Source organism: Ambystoma mexicanum, chromosome 6q (assembly GCF_040938575.1).
Source record: "Ambystoma mexicanum isolate Mex_15411 chromosome 6q, UKY_AmexF1_1, whole genome shotgun sequence".
Lineage (NCBI taxonomy): Eukaryota > Metazoa > Chordata > Amphibia > Caudata > Ambystomatidae > Ambystoma > Ambystoma mexicanum.
Genome location: NC_090937.1, coordinates 1,032,046,015 through 1,032,067,744, shown reverse-complemented (window position 1 = coordinate 1,032,067,744; position 21,730 = coordinate 1,032,046,015). Strand labels below are relative to the sequence as shown.

General features: G+C 51.0%; 1 protein-coding gene and 1 non-coding gene across 2 annotated transcripts in view; one reads left to right on the top strand and one right to left on the bottom strand.

Annotated features, from left to right (window-relative positions):
* Window positions 1-21,730, bottom strand: part of ASAH1 (N-acylsphingosine amidohydrolase 1) — a 521,915-nt gene that overhangs the window by 376,813 nt on the left and 123,372 nt on the right. The gene's annotated exons all lie outside the window — the stretch shown is intronic.
* On the top strand, window positions 21,558-21,708 carry LOC138517610 (5.8S ribosomal RNA). Its single transcript, XR_011282756.1, has one exon. It is a non-coding gene; the product is annotated as a 5.8S ribosomal RNA (ribosomal RNA).

Sequence of the window (21,730 nt, the reverse complement as noted above, 5' to 3'; positions counted from 1 at the left end):
TGTTAAACATGATAACTTTAAAAGGACACTATGGAGAGTCTTAAAAAGGACACCCATAAAAAGAGTTAAAGATTAGGCGAGTGTGGAAAAAGGTTCCCACTCACTGAGGTATTAATGAAAAATATCCCACTAGAAAAGCAAAATGCTCTGGGGTGGAACCAGGAAAGGAAGATTTTCCAGCTCTGTGGATATCTTCCCTAACATTCTCCCAATCAGTATACTTTGCAGATGGCAACTACTTTTGAGCCTTTGAAATCCCAAACTTTAGCGCTGCATGTGCATTTTAAGTTCGGTTATGTTACCTCATTTTAATGCGAATTTCAAACTTTGTAGAATCACACTTAAAGAGTCATTCATAGATAGACCAGGACATAGCTCATGAGCAAGGAACTCGCATTGGGATCAAGACTGCCTTGCAGCGTGTTCAAAACCTGGCTCGGTGCCGAGAACCTAGAGGAGGCCTGCATTAAGCACGATATAAGGGAATAGTTTTTTATCTGTAACTCCATTTCTCCAGCATTGGTATCTTTCATGAATTCACATGCTTGGATTCACATGCTTAGAATATTCCCCGTCGTCAGACTGGGACCCCTCGGTACACATATATAGCCTTTTCCTATAGGAAAACTTCTGACACTTTTGTGTCCTATCTACGTCCTTTTGGGGCCCGCATACGCATGCCCCGTAGGACGTTGCGGTATAAAAGCCCCACCCCGCGGCTCCCTTCAGATTTCGGCCCCTCCAAAGTAGGAAGGGTTAAACCTATCAAGCATATACATTGCATCCCGGGGAGGCTGGCGGGCGCATGTGAATCCATGAAAGATACCAATGCTGGAGAAATGGAGTTACAGGTAAGAAACTATTCCCTTCTCCAGCATTGGATCTTTCATGGATTCACATGCTTAGAATAGATTGTATAGCAGTAAACTGGAAGACGGTGGTGAGAATGCAATGCAACATACACCCACCAAAAAATACACAATGCATAGGTACACAAGAAATAAGTTTACCCATATATCTGTACCTCCATAAAGCATACGGTCACCAACAGGTAGAAAAAAACTCCACAGTGTAGAGCTTACCTTATTGAAACAGATGGCGCAGGACTGCTCTTCCCATCTGCACCTCATCCGCGTGCTGCCTCGCAAGGCAGTAGTGGCGGGTAAACGTGTGGGGCACCGACCATGCCGCAGCCTGGCATATGTCCGTTAGCGGAATTCCTGCCCATAATGCTGCTGAAGAGGACGTTGATCTTGTAGAATGGGCTCTAGGATGCCCTTGCAGCGGCGTTCCGCGTTGGAGTGGCAAAACGCAATCGTCGACGAGACCCACCGAGCCAGTCCTTGCTTAGAAAATTGCATTTCCTCTCGTCGACGGACCATACGCAATGAACAGTTGTTGAGTAGACCTGAGTTCTTGTGTACGATGTAAGTAAAATTTTAGGGCCCTCTTAACGTCCAAGGTATGAAGAGCTTTTTCTACTGCCGATGATGGGGTCGCGAAGAAAGTAGGGAGGACAATGGACGAGTGTTTGTGATACACTGTAGGAACTTTCGGAACGAAAGTAGGATTAGTTGCCAGAACCACCTTGTCTTTAAAGAATCTTAGGTATTAGGTATGGAGGGTCTACGACCAACGCTTGCAGTTCCGAGATTCTCCTAGCTGACGTGATAGCAATTAAGAACACCAACTTCCACGATATGAATTTCATGGCCGAAGTGGCCATGCGCTCAAAGGGTGGTTTCATTAAGCCTGCCAGCACTACGTTGAGACTCCATGTTGGTGGAAAACGTTTTACTGGGGGGAAAAGTTTGAAATAAACCCCTCATGAAGTGTTTCACTAACCTGTCGCTGAATAAAGGAGACGACTGTCTCTTCCTCGTGAACCTAGAGATGGCCGCCAGGTGCACCTTTATCGATGTGAAAGATAAACCCCCCTCTGCCAAGTGAAGCAGATAAGGCAGAACTTGCTCCGGAGTCACCTTTAACGGGTGTAGTCCTTTTTGTCCTCGACACCACTCACAGAACCTTCGCCACTTATAGGTGTAGGATTTGTTGGTAGAAGGGGCCCGAGCCGCTTGCAGAATTTTCTGAAAAGTCAGGAGCCAGGCTGTGAGGTTGAGACTGTCTGGGTCGTGATGCCACACCGTACCTTTGTCCCGGGACAGTAGGTTTGGGACCCTCGGAAACGCTATTGGTTGTTCCAGCGACAAGTGAAGCAGGTCGGAAAACCACGGTTGCCTCGGCCAGTACGGTGCCACTAGAATTACCCGGCAACTGTACCTGCGTATCCACTGCACCGTCCTCCGTATGAGGGGGAACGGAGGAAAAGCGTAAAGGAACTTGTCCGTCCATGGGAAGGAGAACGCCTCCGACATGGAACCCTCCTGAGGCCATCAACTTGCGAATTGCTCGCATTTCTTGTTTTCCTTTGTTGCGAAGACGTCCAGTGGGGGGTGACCCCATTTCCCGAAAACTTTCGTCAGCTGAACTGTGTCCATTTCCCATTCGTGTATCTGGGCCATCCTTCTGCTGAGGGAATCCGCTTGAGAGTTCCTCACTCCCGGGAGATGGTGAGCCACGATGGATATCTCGTGCTTTAATGCCCAATGCCACACTTTCTGGGCCTCCATGGAAAGGGTCCTGGATCGCGTCCCCCCTTGTTTTCTCAAATAAAACATGGCCGTCGTATTGTCCGTCAGCACTTGTACTCTCGATCCCTTGATGTGTGGTAGGAACGCCTTCAAGGCCCATCGCACTGCTCTGAGCTCTAACACGTTGATGTGTAGGAGTGACTCCGTTTGAGACCAACGACCTTGCGTTTGAAGAGTGCCCATGTGAGCTCCCCAGCCGGTTAGAGACGCATCCGTGACTATGGATAGCTGGAACTCCGGCTCCTGTAGGGGTACACCGTTGTTCAGGTTGTGGAAACTCTGCCACCACTGAAGAGTCCGAAGCAGTTTGTCATCGTCTATTATCTTGTCTGACCATGATCCTTGGGCCTGTGTCCACCGGTCCGCCAGGAACTCCTGAACTGGCCTCATGAATAGGCGACAGTTGGCCACCAGATGGATGCAGGATGCCATGGCCCCTAGGACCGAAACGAAAGCTTGGTGTTTCGCCGTAGTCAACCCGCCAGTTGATTGAGTTTTGAGATTCTGTCGAGGGAAGGCTTCACTAGCCCCGACTGGGTTTCAAACTGTGCCCCCAGGAACACCAACGTTCCCGATGGCATCAGCGAGGATTTTTTGAAGTTTATGGCAAATCCCAGCTGTTGTAGAAGCTGCATGGTGGCTTCCAAACTTGTGTTGGTCGACGCTGGGGAGGATCCCCTTACCAGCCAGTCGTCGAGATATGGGTATACATGGTGGCCCTACCTTCTTAGCCAGGCAGCTACTGGGGCCAGGCATTTCGTGAACGTTCTGGGGGAGGTTTTGAGCCCAAAGGGAAGAACCGTGAACTGGTAGCGAGTCCGCCCTATCACAAACCTCAGGAACTTCCTGTGTTTCTAGCACACTGGAATATGGAAGTACGCGTCCTGCAAATCCAGGGACGCCAGAAAATCCCCTTCTTGAACGGCTCGGATCACTTCCTGGAGCGTGAGCATTTTGAATTTTAGGCTCTTTAAGGACTTGTTGAGATCGCGTAAGTCTAGAATGGGATACCATTTTCCGTTTGGCTTTTTCACGACAAAGTATCTTGAGTAAACCCCTTGACCTTTCTGTGATGCTGGAACTAATTCTATCACACCTTTTGCTAACATGAGTGTTACCTTCTGTTGCAGTACCCTCAGATGGGAATGAGCGACGAACGCAGGTGGAATGTGCGGAGGGTTGCGCTTGAAATATAGAGAATGTCCGTTCCTTATTGTGTCCAGCACCCATTGATCTGTCGTTATTCGTTCCCATTCGAAGACATAGGCTGATACTCTTCCCCCCAGAACGGTGTGTTGCTCGTCATTGCTGATCTTTGTTTTGCTTCTCTCTCGACGACGAAGGATAGGATTGTCTCTTCCTGGAGGTCTGGAAGTTCCGGCGTCGGTTTGCGGTTTGAGAAGCATGCCTGTATCCCTGGGAGGGGTACGCCGACCTACTGAAGGATCTGTCTCCTGACGCAGAGAATCTGGAATTACCTGAAGCCCCTCTAAAGGGACGAAAAGACTTTTAGCTTCGGCCACTCTGGAGGGCACCCAATGAACGTGCCGTGTCAGAGTCCTCTTTCATTCCCTTCAGGGCCTCATCTACTTTCTCTCCGAATAGAAGGTCTCCCTCAAAGGGCATATCTAATACTTTGTATTGTACCTCCGGCCCGAAGTAGGTACACTTAAGCCACGACTGTCGTCGTAACACGACCCCATTATTGACTTGCTTGAAGCCCGATTCAGCGAGGTCCACCGCGATGTTTATTGCGTGATTGGAGGCTTCCTCACCCTCTCGGACAAGTAACATCGCCGCCTTCCTATGCTCTTCCAGAAGATGATCCAGCAACGGAGCCAGCCTGTGCCACATTTCTCTGTCGTATCTGGCTACAATACCCAGAGAGTTTGCAGCCTTTACTGTAGTTGCTCCCACAGATAGCACTTTTTTGCCAAAGGCATCCTGACGTCTTGCCTCGTTTTCAGGCGGAGTCGTGCACTTGTGCTGGGCCTTCGCTTTCCTCGCCGCTGCCGCCGACACCACCGATTTAGGCGTTGGTTGGGAGGATAAGCACTTTGGGGGGTAGACTCTGGAGCCTTAAATCTTTTCTCAAGGCGACCTTTTACCGCCGGTTCCGAAAGGGGGTGACGCATTGTCTGCAAACCCTCCTTCCACACATGATCTAGTATGGGTATTGAAAACACTGACCTCCTTCTCTTACCCATGTGGTCGAAAAGAAAAAAACAGTCCTTTTTCTGTTCTTCCTGGGACAAACCGAATTCCTTACACACCTTCTCCATCATAGAATGGAATGATGCAATATCATCCGGGGGGGGGGGGGAACGGCTGAGCCGGGCTCCTTGGGGTTTCTAACTCCACCTCTGACTCCCAGGCTAGATCCCTGGAGGGGGATGAGGAGATATCCGACATGGCTTCTCTGTCAGACTCCGAATCTGGCAGCTCACCTTCCTCTTGGGGTGCCTGCGGTGCTGACACTGGCGTGCGTAAGTGAGTCGGTGGACGGGAGGGGCCCGGCTCGTCGACGGGTGACTGTGGCAGGTTTACCTGAGGTAGTCTCTGGTCCAACGACTGTACTAAAGACTGAAGCGTGGACAGAATCTCCAACGACAAACAGATTGAGGATTAAGAAGAGGGGCAGACACCAGAACTCCGGATCCCCTCGTCGACGACTTGTCAACCACTCGTAGCCCAAGGTCTGCCAGGCCAGCTATTCCCCCGCTCTCGTCCTCTGCCGAGGACAGCAACGCTGCCTGTTCCTGCAGTAAAGTATCCGGAGGGATCGGATCGAAAACTTCAGGCCTCCAGGCTTCCTGTAGAACCTCCGTCGACGTGGCTACCGTCGCAGTCGTTGTCGGTGGGACGGTAGATACCACATGCGTCAGTGGTAGGAAGGAGGCCGATGACTGGACCGCCGTCGACGACGGTGGCTTAGCAGGTGGTTTAGGCGGTCCCGCCTTTTCTGCACTTCGCCTGCTTTTACCCGACTCTCGACTCGTGGTCGATCTATGGTGATCGCCTGAGGAGGATTTCGGCCTTTCCTTGTCATGCCTTGACGAAGATGACGATTTTCTCGTCGAAGATTCTTTAGCTGAATGAATCTGAGATGACTTTCTCCGCCGGTCGAGATTTCTTCGCCGGTGGTTCCGACGATACAGCGGTGTGTGATGTTTTTGCCAATTGTGTGGAGCCTACCTCCGAAGGGGGGTATGCCCCCGCTCCATCATTCAACCATGCCACCAGCCATCGATTTCGGTCTTTGAGGGTCTTTTGAGAAAACCCTTTGCATAGGTCACAGTTATCAGCCGAATGAGGAGGGTGGAGACAGTATATACAATCCATATGTCCATCCCCCTCGTAAACTTTTTTCAAGCCACACGTCGCGCACGGACAGAACAGCGCCTTTCCCGACATGAAGGAAAAATTCACCTAACTCCAACTTCAAGTACACAACCTTGTACAAAATAGTAAGACGACGCGAGGAGATCCCACTACTTTGGAGACGGTTGAAATCTGAAGGGAGCCGCGGGGGCGGGGCTTTTATACCGCGACGTCCTACGGGGCATGCGTATGCGGGCCCCAAAAGGACGTAGATAGGACTCTAAAGTGTCAGACGTTTTCCTATAGGAAAATGCTATATATGTGTACCGAGGGGTCCCAGTCTGACGACAGGGAATATTCTAAGCATGTGAATCCAAGCATGTGAATCCATGAAAGATCCAATGCTGGAGAAATGGCCAATACAATGCAGATTCCTCATCTGTACCCCACGCTGATCGGGAGGGGCTACTTTTCGGACCTCTGAAATGTCATCGTATAGAGAGTTGTATGCTTTATGAGGTGCGCCAAAATGTAGTTTGGCCAGAGGCTCTAGTGATCAATAAGACAGTAGACCCCCTCTATCTCTCTCGACAAACAGGATACCAGTCAAAAGAACGTCAACACGCAACTCCCTCCCATCCATTTGTTAGCATTCATGTAGCGCATTCTCAAAGTAACACGCAGAACAAAAATGGCCGACGTTCTGAAATCATCTGACAGGAAAATAGTCCATCATAGACTTAATGCCTAACCACAAAGAAAGGGTCATTTTACTTGATCTAAAAGAATTAAAAAGAATCCTTCACAGTTCCAAAAAGCTCCCAACACATAACCAAATATGTCAATACGTTCGCGGCCATCTAGTTTTGTTACCATGGCTGGCTGCAAAAGACCTACTTCGGCAATACTGGACAGAACTAGTTTCATCTCGCTTTTTAGCCTTCGATGGTCAAAGTTCAGCATCTGCAGGAACCGGGTGCAAAGAAGTAAGACTGGGGTGTAGAGGGAGGTGTGGTCAATTGTATCAAAATCCAGAAGCAAGAAATACCATGTATGCCTGGAAGTTGAGGCACAGCTCCCACGTACTGATGTAGCTGTACGTACCGCGACGGGGGCAGGAGAGGAGCGCATCAGCAGCAGAAGGTACACAGTATACAAAGGGAGCATGGAGGGCCAACAGAACACGTGATACAGACATGTGGTTTCAAGGAGGTTTGGCATCAGGATGGGGCATGCAATAGAATATGGTTTTGTATGCGCACTTCTGACATTTTGGCAGCCTGGCTAAGCTGGACCCTGCAAGAAAAGGAGGTAAGGGGTGGTAATTAATGGGACAGAGAGAAGCAGATGTAGATACTGTGGTGTTTATGCATGCAAGCTGTAAGTACAATTGTAGGAGGGCATTTGCAGATGAAACCTTGATATTCTTGTTTAATGCAGGAAGCAGTGTAATGAAGGAATAAACTATTTTGTATCAAGGATATCTGAAAGGATGGGTTCTTTACTAAAGACACTGAGAACATGCTGTTGGGAGTAATGTCTTTACCTAGGTTCAGGATTACAGGTGTCAGGTAAGTTCACAAGTAAGACATAGAAAAGGAATCCACTGACGCCCTCTCGGTCAAGCAGCTCCTTTTCATCTGACACTCAGGGCACACTCAAACACAAACACTAGCTCAACATTCCAGAGGCAGGCATTCCAGGCACAGGAGCTTGCTCACAGCACAGAAACAGGTGCAAGACAGGCATGGTATCAAGAGATGACACAGACAACAGATATAACAGTTGTGAAAACCTTGATTAAAATGTCAGGATGGGTGTAACGCCTAAATGGCCCCTATGCTATGGTGGGATTTGCCCTACCTAACGAAACTAAGAACGTCGATGTCCAGAAGTCCAAAGCAAAAGTCTGTCAAAACCTATACTTGCCCTCACGTCTAATACCTTAATGTAGTGTTGGGATATTCTAACTCAAAATAGTGTTCCAAAGTAAAAGTCTGGAGTACTCTCTAGCTCTCTTCCTTAGATTCACAATACAGTTTGAACCACAAAGTTCAAAAAAGGTGCTTAGGGTTCCCTTCCCCAAGCGTAAGCACCGTTTCACCAAACAACAATGTTCCAAAGGAGGTGAGGGGTTCCCTTCCCCAAGCTTCAGTAACGATTCTTAAAACAACAATGTCCAAAAGGAGCTGAGGGGTTCTCTTCCCCAAGCTTCAGATTTTAAGTCACAATGAACACAGTTCCAAGGGCGCTTGTGTCTCTTCCTCAAGCTTCCCACCTTGTCTCATAACCCAAAAATGTCAAAAGGGCTCAGGGCCTTCCCCAAGCTTCAGCCTCCCTCTGGGTGGGCTGGGATCTCCCTAGTCTAGGCACAATTTATAAGCCACATGGCCCACCCATTACAGATCACGCAACCAGTCGTCCCTGCCCCACTCTCTGCCCTCCTGGCGATTCTTTTAGGCTGTAAAGTTCAAACGTTGGGTGGAACACTACACAGTCCTATTTCAAAGGAAATCCTCAATCAACTTCCAAAAGAGTAAAAATAAACGGAAAGCTTGGACGATACATTTGGACAAGGGAGAGATATCATGGATAAGAAAACTGAGCTCCTCAAGGGCAGCAGGGCCCGATGGTATTTTGAACTACATGCTCAAGGAAAATAATGAATGTTGGACAGATCCGATACATGCATTATTCAGACAAATAGTGAAAAATAGGACCATACCATCATCATGGAAGGACGCTATTGTAGTCGCCATCTACAAAAAGGGGGACCGTGGAGATCCCAACAATTACAGGACAATCGCCTTACTTGACTCCATAGGCAAACTATTTGCCTCATTGCTGCTGCGAGACATGAAAGCATGGGCAATGGAGGCAGGTATACTAGACCCACGTCAAACAGCCTTTATAAGTGGAGTGGGCACGTCATTGAACCTATTTATCTTGAGCGTCTTGAAGGAACGAGCCTTAGAATCAGAAACCAAAATCTAACTCGGATTCATTGACCTGGAGAAAGCTTTTGATGGAATTAGCCATAATCTCCTATGGGACAAATTAGAACGCTGGAATTGCCCGAAGGACCTACTGGAAGCAATTCAGGCCCCAAAGTTCTGCTGTCAAAAAATGGCTCCATATCAAGAAAAATCAAACCTCATAAAGCAAGGCTGTGCCCTGGCCCCTTTCTTATTTGCATTATATCTAGCAGATATGAATGAATCACAAGCATGCATTAGAGCCTTCACCCCTAAAATGGAAGATGGAATGATTCCGTGGAAAATATATGCAGCCGACAGTCTTCTTAGATTTAACGGCAATTGGCCTACAGCGGAGACTTGATGCATTCAAAGGATACCTAGGTGGAAATTAGATGAAGATAAACGTCAAGAAATCAAATAATGAAATCAGCATGCATCAATCAAAAAAAGGCCAAAGTCTTCAAATGGTTCATTGATAATCAACAACTAAAAGTAGTCAACTCGATGATATATCTAGGGGTACGGATCAACAAAAATATAAACGAATTAGGTCACCATCTGCTGATTAAGGAGAAGTTAATGAAACTGACGAATCAGGGGAGTGCCCTTCACCGCAGATATGGAACAGTCTCTTTGATCCAGATTATCACCTTTCATAAACAAAAGGTGGTAGCTGTCCCGACGTATGGAGCAGAGGCACTCTTAAATCTCTTGGAGGATTTGCGGAGTCTGTGAGGCGTTCTTTTGGAGAAAGATACTGAAATTGCCTCTATCAGTGAATACAATATGGTACGAGCTAAGACTTCAATCGCTGCAATCGATGGTTATGTGGAAATCAATCTCCCTCTACCGGAAATGTGTACTGGACTCTCCACCCACTCCCTATAAGATCCTAAATAACAGTGGGCTACCAATGTATAAAAAAACCAAAGGGATGGCAATCCAGATGTCAAGAATATCTGGAGACATATAACATCGAGTTGCAAACATTAAAAGGAAACCCCAACAAGGTTAAGGAGAAGTTGCAGGTAAAGGAATGGGAGGAAACTTGGGAATTGAAAAGCAAGAATAAGCTCTGCACCAATATCATATGGGAATGAAAAAAGCTAAATGAACCACTGCAATACTTGAGAAAATTTCCATCGCCCCATTACAGAGACCTATTGATGCGATGCAGACTAAATATTCTAGCCTCAAGAGAGGTACTGTTATTAAGAAAACAGATTAAACCGCATGAAGCATACTGTTGCTACTGTAAAGACAAAGAACATACTGAAACACTCAGACACTTGATGCTGGATTGCTCGTCCTTAATTGAACAAAGAAAGAAATATATGGGGGTCAACGTACCATCAGGCGACTTATTGAAGGAAGAGGCCTGGGAGAGATTAACGGCTGAAAAAATTGGCAGAACCATTGACGCTCTGAAATGTATAGAGATACTATTGAAAGAAGGAACTTGAAGCTCATGGACAGAGACTTGAGAAAAGCTCAAATGTATAAGGAAGCACTTCTAAGTGCTAAAGTTGTATGTTAAAGGTTGAAATATGGTTAACCAATAAAACATTTAAAAAGAAATAATAATAAAGTTTGCAATAACGTGTGATAGAAGATTCTTTTGTTTTCATGTGGGTTGTTGATTTAATATAGAACTGCTTATTGAATATTTTGTTCCCATTTTGCTGGCTCCTCACGGCTGCGCTTTTGCAGCTTTTCCTTCCATTTCATTCAGAGGATTTCAGAGAAATGCAAGCATTCCAAATACATTGTAATGTCTTTGCTTTGCTTGCGCACACCGGTTTTCAGGACATAATTTTAGTAAAACTGACAGTTGCTGCATCCATTTGGAGTCTGCTGCTTTAGGGAACTTTGAGGTTAGGATTCAGTCGCCTACCCCTCCAACACCCCTGCAGGACTCCTCCGTTCAGGGGTACGTGCACTTCGAGCACTACACCGGGACAGTCCACCCTCGCGGCTCCCTTCTCTGCCTCGTACTCCGGCTTCTTGGAGACCTGGCTACGTCGCCACATATTGACACTACACCACACAGGGTCTTCCTCTAGCGTCTCAGCATCCTGTTCTCCTTTGGTTTTCCACGAGTTGTGCTGGCCTCTCTACTGCTCCTCTGCTTACTTGCCCACCTTTTATGCACCTGACTATTGATAACAGGCTGCAGGTGCAGGTTCTCAGGCTCAATTGCCTGACCTTGTTTAAGCCAGTTAGTGAGACCTGCCTAACCTTTAGGTTGGTAACTCTCAGGCTCCCTCTTCTTCGTCCCAGTACTATAATGGTAATTTCCATTGGTAATATGCATTACTCTGGGGATGATCTTGTTAAGTAACTCGTCAGTGCACACCCTATAAGTATTCTAGTTTGTTCAATCTAGTTCAGGTGCAGGGGAGGAATACCGACCATGACACAAGATCGTAATACAGAGAATGAAGATACATAGTCCAATCTATGGACTCTCCCAACCCCTGCACACCAATACTGAAAAACAAACAGTATATTCCATTAGCAAATCATAATAAAAGCAGTATAGTACAAGTATTCAATTGGATTCAAACATGAATCCTGCGAAGGCCAGAAAGTGCAATTCGTACTCCCCTTCTTCAAGAGTAATTCAAATGGGCCTTGGTCCTGGTCAATCGAATTCTGGTAAGGGGAAAATATCTCAAATCTGGAGACATCACCCCTCTGGGAGAAATGAGTCAGCTAATGAGTATTCATATAGGTATATTCCACCATGCCCTCCTGTAGAGTCAGGCTCCCGATTCCCATCAACAAACAAGTATGTGATGCTGTATTGAACGGGAGCTGAAGTTCGTCTCCAAGGAGTTATTCAGATCCGGACGGGTTTGTTGAAGGGAATCGGGAGCCTGACTCTACAGGAGCACATTGTGAAATACCCATATGAATACTCATTACCTAACCTTTCTCCCAGAGGGGTGCGGTCTCCAGACTTGCGATATTTTCCCATTACCGGAATTAGTTTGACCAGGCCCAAGTTCAGTTTTACCCGTAACACTTGGAGTACGAATTACACTTTCTGGCCTCCGCAGGATTCATATTTCAATAAATTGTCTGCGAACATTTGACTACTTGTACTATATTGTTCCTTTTATTATGATTTGCTCATGGAATATACTGTTCATATTTTCACTTTTTCAAGTGTGCAGGGGACGGGAGAGTCCATAGATTGGACTCTGCATCTGGATCTTCTATAAGGGCACTTTCCATAGGTAATCTACATTATTCTTGGGATGATCTTCCCAGTACTGGGCTTCACTTCAGGGGAAACAATAGGATAAGAATGACAATATTATACAAAATCTGGGGAAGGGGAAATTACGTCACCTTCGGAAAAGGGGGAATATAAATTATTGCAAGAGGACATGCTAACCCTCAGGCCCACATACATGACACAATGGGAAACAGACCTGGGGTACCCGATTGGGGATCATACCGGGTGGACATATGGTCAAGAATCTACTCCTCCTCGTTGTGCATCACAAATAGAGAGTGTGCCCTTAAGCTGCTCCTCTGCTGGTGCTACCCCCAGTAAGTCTTCACCAGTTCCAGAACACACTTGACCCACTATGCTGGAGTAAATGCGTGGCTCGTACCTACACATGTGGTGGGACTTCCCCATCGCCCAATCCTTCTGGGACCAGTGTCTCTCCACCATCGAATCCATCACCCGAATCAAGATTCCCAGGGTTGCAAAGGTGGTCTTCCTGGGCTCCCCAGTTCAAGGGACATACCGAAGACAAGGGACGTCAGCCAAACCCATCACGCAACTGCTCCTAGCAAGGAGAATCACGATTGCCCGCACCTGGAAGACTACAGAGGGCCTATCCATGACCCTCTGGTGGATCAAAATTTGGGACATCCTGGTGGCGGAAAAGGTCATTGCCGCCAAAGAAGGCCTACTGCATAGGTGCACAGACATATGGGCCCGATACTAGAATATGACCGGAACTTCCCAGAACAAACACATAAGCCCCGCTTCTCACAGCTGGCCCTGCGGGACAATGGTTAACTATGGACTCCCGGCAACCTGTCACCAGGACGTAGAGGGACAAGTGGGATGGGAGGAGGGGGGGCGGGGTGTGCTGAGGGGGAGAGGGGTAGCGACTAGCAGCGGCTGACCCATCCAAACATCATTTAATGAAACTCTTGTGAAATTGTATTGTTTCCCATATGTGCAACCGAAGCAAAATAAAATTGTTTTTAAAAAAAGAAAAAGGGGGAATACTACGTCCCACTCTCTCCCAAGGACCCTCCACCCAGGTGATCCTCCCTCGCTAGTCCACCCCCAGGGTCGGGTTCTGGGAGTCTGTCTTTCTCTTGGTCACTGGAGGGTGGGGGGGGTGTAGGAGGGTTAAAAGTATGCACATCCTCAGATTTCTCACACAGGGGAGAAGTCAAGACACAACAGGATCCCATCTAATAAGGGCACAAATGTCTGTGCCGGACTCTGATCAAGGAACAGTCTCGGGAGTACATGCTAGCAGCATGCTTCTCGACTCTCAAAATAAATAGACTCTGGGCTATAGCACTGAACTCACTGTGCAGTCTTTCCAGGGGTATAGTGCCAGACTAGCTTGTCAGAGATAGAGTGCCCGGGTCACTTATTTCAGGGATGAAGTGACTAGCTCACTTGGTGGCAGCCCAATAGCTCCAGGACTCATTTCCCCTCAGGCCCATAAGCTCCCTCAAGGAGGTCAGCTGAAGTCGCTGACAAAAGATTCACTCTCCACTCCAGCGGGGATCCCAGTTTTGTGTTTTTGCTATCTCAATCTTTTTCACTGCCCCGCCGTCATCCCATTTATAGGCCTCTAACTGGGAACCTTATTATATGTGGTCTGGCGTTGGTTGGTTGGTCTCGTACTATGTTTTGCACCCTCTGATAGGCTACAGGGTTTTTACCATCTCATTAGCATCACATGTAAAAGGTAATCAACCATGACTCATGGGTACGTAATGCACTCAACTGAAATGAAAGATGGGTGTATCCTCCCCAAGGTACATCCACCCACCCACGCTCATCTGCAACCATCCGCAACTGATATATTGCCCAACACCTCTACCACTACAATGCAGCGAAGTCCCAGGCCAGAAATGTGGTCTAGCTGGACACATTATCAGTCTCCTTGACTTGCATACTCTTCCGACAACGTTCACAGCACGCACCCACTAGCCAATTCTACATGAGTCGATAGCAGGGACTTAGCCACCCCTACTTACCTTCGTACTGGATACAATGCACACATGCATTCTAAACTCCTCTGAACAATCGGTCATAGATCGGACTTCGGTCCTCCAAGGGCGTTTACCTAATGAGGGGTTACCAATGGCACTCTACGCTATACAAATGACAGATCACATTACACGTGCTCCCTCTGTGCCCCTTTGAGGTTTTAAAAGCCACAGATGCAACCTTGGAATAAGGCATTAGTTCAGCCTTCTGCGTCCGCTTGTTGGCTCCTACCTCAGTGGTTGCAATGCTCCCGGTTTTATTGACATGTGGGATCCAACAGTGAGCACACAGCACTATTTCCGTGCATCACTCCAGCATTTCTAGTCGTTATGGCAAGGTTCGCATCAGACATATAGGGTCCTGCAGCAAAATATTGTACGCTGCATTTTAGCACCAGCCCTCAGCATACTTTCTTTGTTCATGTTGCTGAATCAAAGTGAGGGTCCCATTGTGCGGGCCCTGCGACAAAGGTTTACACAGGTCATTGGATTTTTACGGGTGGCCAATGTGTCTGGACAACAAGCCCAGGTGGAGTGACGCTTCAGCAGGCTCCAGGGTTCCAGTTGCAGTGTAAAGGATTCTCCTGATAAATGCCACGGACATTGTGAGGTGGGGTGTCATGAGCCCTGTAGTGCAAGCTATTTTATCCAATAGAGAGGTGGGCATGGACTAGGAGGATCCCCACCCTTTACGGTAGTGACTAGTTCCCATCCGAGAAAAGGACCATAGCAACGGCCCGCCCCCTCGTTGTTACGTGACCTCTGATGTCATCCTTGTGCTTTCCGGAGCAGAGAAGCGGTTCCGGAGCACGTTCAGTAAGTGGGCTGGGGCTGAGCGGGAATTTTGAACGCTCTGGCTGCCGCTGGTGCAAGTGCAACCGGACCCTGCCAGCCTTTGGCTTGCAGCGTTTGGGGTTGGCATTTCAACACCGGGAACATTTCTAGGAGGCCCTGGAGCGTCCTGAGCGGCAAGGCTCTGGCTGCCAGGCTGCAGGAACAGCAGCAACCCGTGTGCTTTTGGCTGGCTGTAAATTGGAATTTTCTTCCGGATACCGTGAACGTTCCTGCAAGACACCCGATTTAGACGGGGGAGCAGGAAATTACATTTACTTTAAAAATCATGCTCAGCTATTCAGCATGAAAGGTATGGAGGGCTAAGAAAAGGAACAGGGAGACAGTGTATGCTTGTGTTTAACTGATCAACAGGGGTTAATAGAGTGATTTAATGTTTTATGAGGGTGTGATTATTAGGATGCGTGGTTTTAGAGGGTGTTGGCTGGGGCTATCTGCGTGCGATTCGGGATGGCACACAGGCATCTGTTGCAAGGGGCAAGGGGCATCTTGCTATTTGGAAGAAGGATCAGGCATTATGTTATTGGACTAGAGGGAGGGATTGGGCATCTTGCTGGGGTCTGAATGGTTGGATAGGGGCATGCTGGTGTAGGTCTGGTGGGATGAGGCACTTTTGCGTGGCTCTGGAGAAAGGGGGCACATTGGTGTGGGTCTGGAGGGATGGATAGGACATAGTGGTGTGGGTCTGGGTGAGGGATAGGGACACTGGTGTGGGTTGGGGTACATTGGTGTGGGTCTGGGGAGGGTTGAGGACATGGGTGTGTTTCTGGAGGGAGAGATGGGGCACAGTGGGTCTGGAGGGTGGCATGGGTCATCTAGGTGTGGGTTGGGAAATGGAACGGGGAATCCTGGTGTGGCTCTGGAGGGAGGTGGTGGGGCACTTTGGTGTGGCTCTGGAGGGAAGAGTTGGGGCACATTGGTGTGGATCTGGGTGGAGGGATGGTGCACATGGGTGCGTTTCTGGAGGGAGAGATGGGGCACAGTGTGTCTGGAGGGTGGCATGGGTCATCTAGGTGTAGGTTGGGAAGTGGGACGGGGCATTTTGGTGTGGCTCTGGAGGGAGGTGGTGGGGGCACATTGGTGTGGCTCTGGAGGGAGGTGGTGGGGCACATTGGTGTGGATCTTGGCGGAGGGATGGTGCACATGGGTGTGTTTCTGGAGGGAGAGATGGGTCATCTAGGTGTGGGTTGGGAAGTGGGACGGGCATCTTGGTGTGGCTCTGGAGGGAGGTGGTGGTGCCCATTGGTGTGGCTCTGGAGGGAGGTGGTGGGGGCACATTGGTGTGGATCTGGGTGGAGGTATGGTGCACATGGGTGTGTTTCTGGAGGGAGAGATGGGGCACTGTGTGTCTGGAGGGTGGCATGGGTCATCTAGGTGTGGGACAGGGCATTTTGGTGTGGCTCTGGAGGGAGGTGGTGGGGCACATTGGTGTGGATCTTGGCGGAGGGATGGTGCACATGGGTGTGTTTCTGGAGGGAGAGATGGGGCACAGTGGGTCTGGTGGGTAGCATGGGTCATCTAGGTGTGGGTTAGGAAGTTGGATGGGGCATCTTGGGGTGGCTCTGGGGGGAGGTGGTGGGGGCACATTGGTGTGGATCTGGGCGGAGGGATGGTGCACATGCGTGTTTCAGAAGGGAGAGATGGGGCTCAGTGGGTCAGGAGGGTGGCATGGGTCATCTAGGTGTGGGTTGGGAAGGTGGCATGGGGCATCTTGGTGTGGCTCTAGAGGGTGGGGGCACATTAGTATGGGTTTGATGGGAGGGATGGAGCACATTGGTGTGGGTCTGGGGGTAGGGACTGGGCACCTGGGTGTGTTTCCGGAGGGAGAGATGGGGCACAGTGGGTCTGGAGGGTGGCACGGGTCATCTAGGTGTTTGATGGGACATCTTGGTGTGGTTCTGGAGGGGGGGTGGGGGCACATTGGTGTGGGTTTGATGGGAGGGATGGGGCACATTGGTGTGCGTCTGGGGGTAGGGATGGGGCCATGGGTAGGTTTCCGAGGGAGAGATGGGGCACGGTGGGTCTGGAGGGTGGAATGGGTCATCTAGGTGTGGGTTGGACGGGGCATCTTGGTGTGGCTTTGGATGGGGGCACATTGTGGGACTGTGGGGGTGGTTCATCTAGGTGTAGGTCTGGAGGGCAGGATGGGGGCATCTTGCTGTGTGAATGGAGGGTTGGTGGCATCTTGGTGGGGTCTGCAATGCATAGGGGCACATTGGTGTTGGTCTTGTGGCACATTGGTGTGGGTTTGATGTGGGGGCTGGGCCCATTGGTTTGGGTTTGATGGGAGGGACTGGGACATTGGTCTGGGGAGGGATGGCCGCATATTGGTGTGGGTCTGGAACGAGAGGATGGGGCACCTGGGTCTGGGGCATACTAGGATGGGTGGTTTTAGAGGGGATTGGCTGGGGCTATCTGCGTGTGATTCAGTATCGGCACATGGGCATCTGTTGCAAGGGGAAGGGGCATCTTGCTATGTGTAGGGAGGATGGGGCATTATGGTATTGGTATAGAGGGAGGGATGGGGCATCTTGGTGGGGTCTGAATGGATGGATAGGGGCACGCTGGTTTGGGTCTGGCAGGGAGCGGCAAATTGGTGTGGGTCTGGCGGAAGGGGCACATTGGTGTAGGGCTGGAGGGAGGGATAGGAACATGGCGTGGGTCTGAGCGGAGGGATAGGGACAGTAGTGTGGGTTTGGGGTACATTGGTGTGGGTCTGGGGGAGGGATGGGGGACATGGGTGTGGGTCTGGAGGGAGAGACGGGGCTCAGTGTGTCTGGAGGGTGTCATGGGTCATCTAGGTTTGGGTTGGTAGGGTAGGATGGGGCATATTGTTGTGGCTCTGGAGGGAGTTGGTGGGGGCACATTCGTGTGGGTCTGGGGGGAGGGATGGGGCACATGGGCGGGTTTCAGAAGGGAGAGATGGGCCACAGTAGGTCTGGATGTGGCATGAGTCATCTATGTGAGGGTTGGGAGGGTGCGATGGGGCATCTTGGTGTGGCTCTGGAGGGAGGGAGTGGGGCACATTGGTGTGGGTTTGATGGGAGGGATGGGGCACATTGGTGTGGGTTTAGGGGGAGGGATGTGGCACATGGGTGGGTTTCTGGAGGGAGAGATGGGGCACAGTGGGTCTGGAGGGCGGCATGGGTGATCTAGGTGTGGGTTGGGAGGGTGGGATGGGGCATCTTGGTGTGGCTCTGGAGGGAGGGTGTGGGACCACATTGGTGTGGGTCTAGGGGAGGGATGGGGCACATGGGTGTGTTTCCGGAGGGAGAGATGGGGGCACAGTGGATCTGGAGGGTGGCATGGGTCATCTAGGTGTGGGACCACATTGGTGTGGTCCTAGGGGAGGAATGGGGCACATGGGTGTGTTTCCGGAGGGAGAGATGGGGCACAGTGGGTCTGGAGGGTGGCATGGGTCACCTAGGTGTGGGGTGGGACGGGGCATCTTGGTGTGGCTTTGGAGGGAGGTGATGGGGGCACATTGTGGGACTGGGGGAGGGATGGTTCATCTAGATGGGGGTCTGGAGGGCGGGATGGGGGCATCTTGCTGTATGGATGGAGGGTGGTGGCATCTTGGTGGGTTCTCCAATGCATAGGGGCACATTGGTGTTGGTCTGGGGGCACATTGGTGTGGTTTGATATGCAGGTGTGGGTTTGATGGGAGGGGTGAGGCACATTGGTGTGGGTCTCGGGGGGGGGGGGGTGTGGCACATGGGTGTGTTTCCAGAGGGAGAAATGGGGCACAGTGGGACTGGAGGGTGGCATGGGTCATCTAGGTGTGGGTTGGGAAGTGGGACGGGCATCTTGGTGTGGCTCTGGAGGGAGGTGGTGGGGGCACATTGGTATGGCTCTGGAGGGAGGTGGATGGGGCACATGGGTGTTTTTCTGGAGGGAGAGATGGGGCACAGTGGGTATGGAGGGTGGCATGGGTGATCTAGGTGTGGGTTGGGAAGTTGGATGGGGCATCTTGGTGTGGCTCTGGAGGGAGGTGGTGGGGGCACATTGGTGTGGATCTGGGTGGAGGTATGGTGCACATGGGTGTGTTTCTGGAGGGAGAGATGGGGCACCGTGTGTCTGGAGGGTGGCATGGGTCATCTAGGTGTGGGTTGGGAAGTGGGACAGGGCATTTTGGTGTGGCTCTGGAGGGAGATGGTGGGGCACATTGGTGTGGATCTTGGCGGAGGGATGGTGCACATGGGTGTGTTTCCGGAGGGAGAGATGGGGCACAGTGGGTCTGGTGGGTAGCATGGGTCATCTAGGTGTAGGTTAGGAAGTTGGACGGGGTATCCTGGTGTGGCTCTGGAGGGAGGTGGTGGGGCACATTGGTGTGGCTCTGAAGGGAGGTGGATGGGGCACATGGGCGCGTTTCTGGAGGGAGAGATGTGGCACAGTGGGTCTGGAGGGTAGCATAGGTCATCTAGGTGTGGGTTGGGAAGTTGGACGGGCATCTTGTGGCTCTGGATGGAGGTGGTGGGGGTACATTGGTGTGGATTTGGTTGGAGGGATGGTGCACATGGGTGTGTTTCTGGAGGGAGAGACGGGGCACAGTGGTTCTGGAGGGTGGCATGGGTCATCTAGGTGTGGGTTGGGAAGTTGGACTGGGCATCTTGGTGTGGCTCTGTAGGGAGGTGTTGGGGGCACATTGGTGTGGGTTTGATGGGAGGGATGGGGACATTGGTCTGGGGAGGGATGACCGCATATTGGTGTGGGTGTGGAAGGAGGGGACGGGGCACATTGGTGTGGGTCTGGGCGGATGGGGGCATACTAGGATGGGTGGTTTTAGAGGGGGTTGGCTGGGGCTATCTGCATGTGATTCAGGATCGGCACATGGGCATCTGCTGCAAGGGGCATCTTGCTATGTGGAGGGAGGATGGTGCATTATGGTATTGGTCTAGAGGGAGGGATGGGGCATCTTGGTGTGGTTCTGAGAGGAAGGGATGGTGCACATGGGTGTGGGTCTGTAGGGAAGGATGGGGACATTGCTTTGGGTATGAAGGGAGGCATAGGACACATTGGTGTGCATCTGGAGGGAGGGATGGGGCACATTGGTGTTGGTCTGGAGGGAAGGATTGGGGCTTATTGGTCGGAGGACCGATAGGGGCATCTTTCTGTGTGGAGGGAGCATGGGCCATCATGGTATGGGTCTTGAGGAAGGGATTGTGCATCGTGGAGTCTGGATTGGTGGGGGCATTGTTGATCTGGAATGGGCATATGATGGGGGCATGTCAGGGAATGGTGGAGCATGTGGGTCAGGGCTGGAGCGCTCTGGTGGGAAGGAAGGGGGCATCTGGGTGTGAATGGAGGGATGGGGTATGTTTATCGGGAGAGAAGGATGTTGGTTTATTGGAGTGGTGGGAGCATGTGTGTGTCGAAGGGATGGGGTAATCGGGTGTGGGTATAGAGAGAGGGCGAATGGCGCCATCTGAGTGTGGAGGTAGAGATGAAGCATATGGGTGTGGCTCTGAGGGGTGGAGCATCTTGGTGTAGGTATGGAGGGACGGATGTTGGTGTCTGTTTGGGTTCGGATGGAGGGATGGTGGCATGTAGGTCAGGAGGGAGGTGGCATTTGAATCTGGAACGTGTTTGGAAGGAGAAATGGGGCATTTGAATGTGAATGGTTTCTGCTTGTGGGTGGGGGCATAAAGGATCATTAACAGCGGAGCAGCGGGAGGGAGAGCCGTGGGCCCGACCTCGGTTGCATCCCAGACGTGCACACCCACAGCCCGGGGCACCTCTTGCAGAGCGGTCCGGTGCGCGTGGTCAACCAGCCCCCTCTCCTCACTGAGCCCGCATCTGTGCTGGCCGGGGGCGCACACTCCTCTCTCTGACCTGCCAGCGGCTGGGCATTGGTGGGCACACCCCGGTCACCAGGGAAGCCCTGACTGGGGGCAGCCGGGAGCCGAGGGAAACCTGACTGCTCTCTAGGGGTGCCTCCCCAGGCAGACAGGCACCCGGGCAAGGCAGGCATGAGCCATGGTGCAGCTGGCTCACTTGATGGTGGGCGCCAAGGTTCCAGCCGCCCACATCTGTGTGTGAGCAATGGCCAGGCCCGCTGGCACAGTGGGTGACCTTCCCTCTTGCCCAGGTACCTGGAGCTGGGCCCTATGCGGCCGGGCTGGGGTTTGAAGACTCTAGTGGTCCCACCCGACCCCCTGTCTGTGCTGTCTCTGGCCTGCCTCGTTGTCCATCTCCCAGCCCCCCCTCCCAAAAGGGAAGCGGAAGGGGTCGGGGAAGGATGAGTGGATCGGGCCGTGTGGGCAGGTGGTGGAGCAGCCTACCTCCATCCCCCTGGGAAGCACTGTGCTGCTGCAGGTGGCGGTCAGGCTGAGCACCTGGATTATTATTATTATTTTCTTTTGAAACCACAATGGTTTCGGCCGAGCTAGACAGGGAGCTGGGCTGTCCTGCCACAGCCAGCGCTGCCTCCCCCAACCTCTCCTGCACCGGCAGGGTCAGGCCGACGTCTAGGACAAAAGAAGTTGCCTGTGGCTCTTGGCGGTGGATCACTCGACTCGTGCATCGATGAAGAACGCAGCTAGCTGCGAGAATTAGTGTGAATTGCAGGACACATTGATCAACACTTCGAACGCACCATGTGGCCCTGGGTTTTTCCGGGGACTACGCCTGTCTAAGGGTCGCTTGTACATCAGTCGCCCCGGG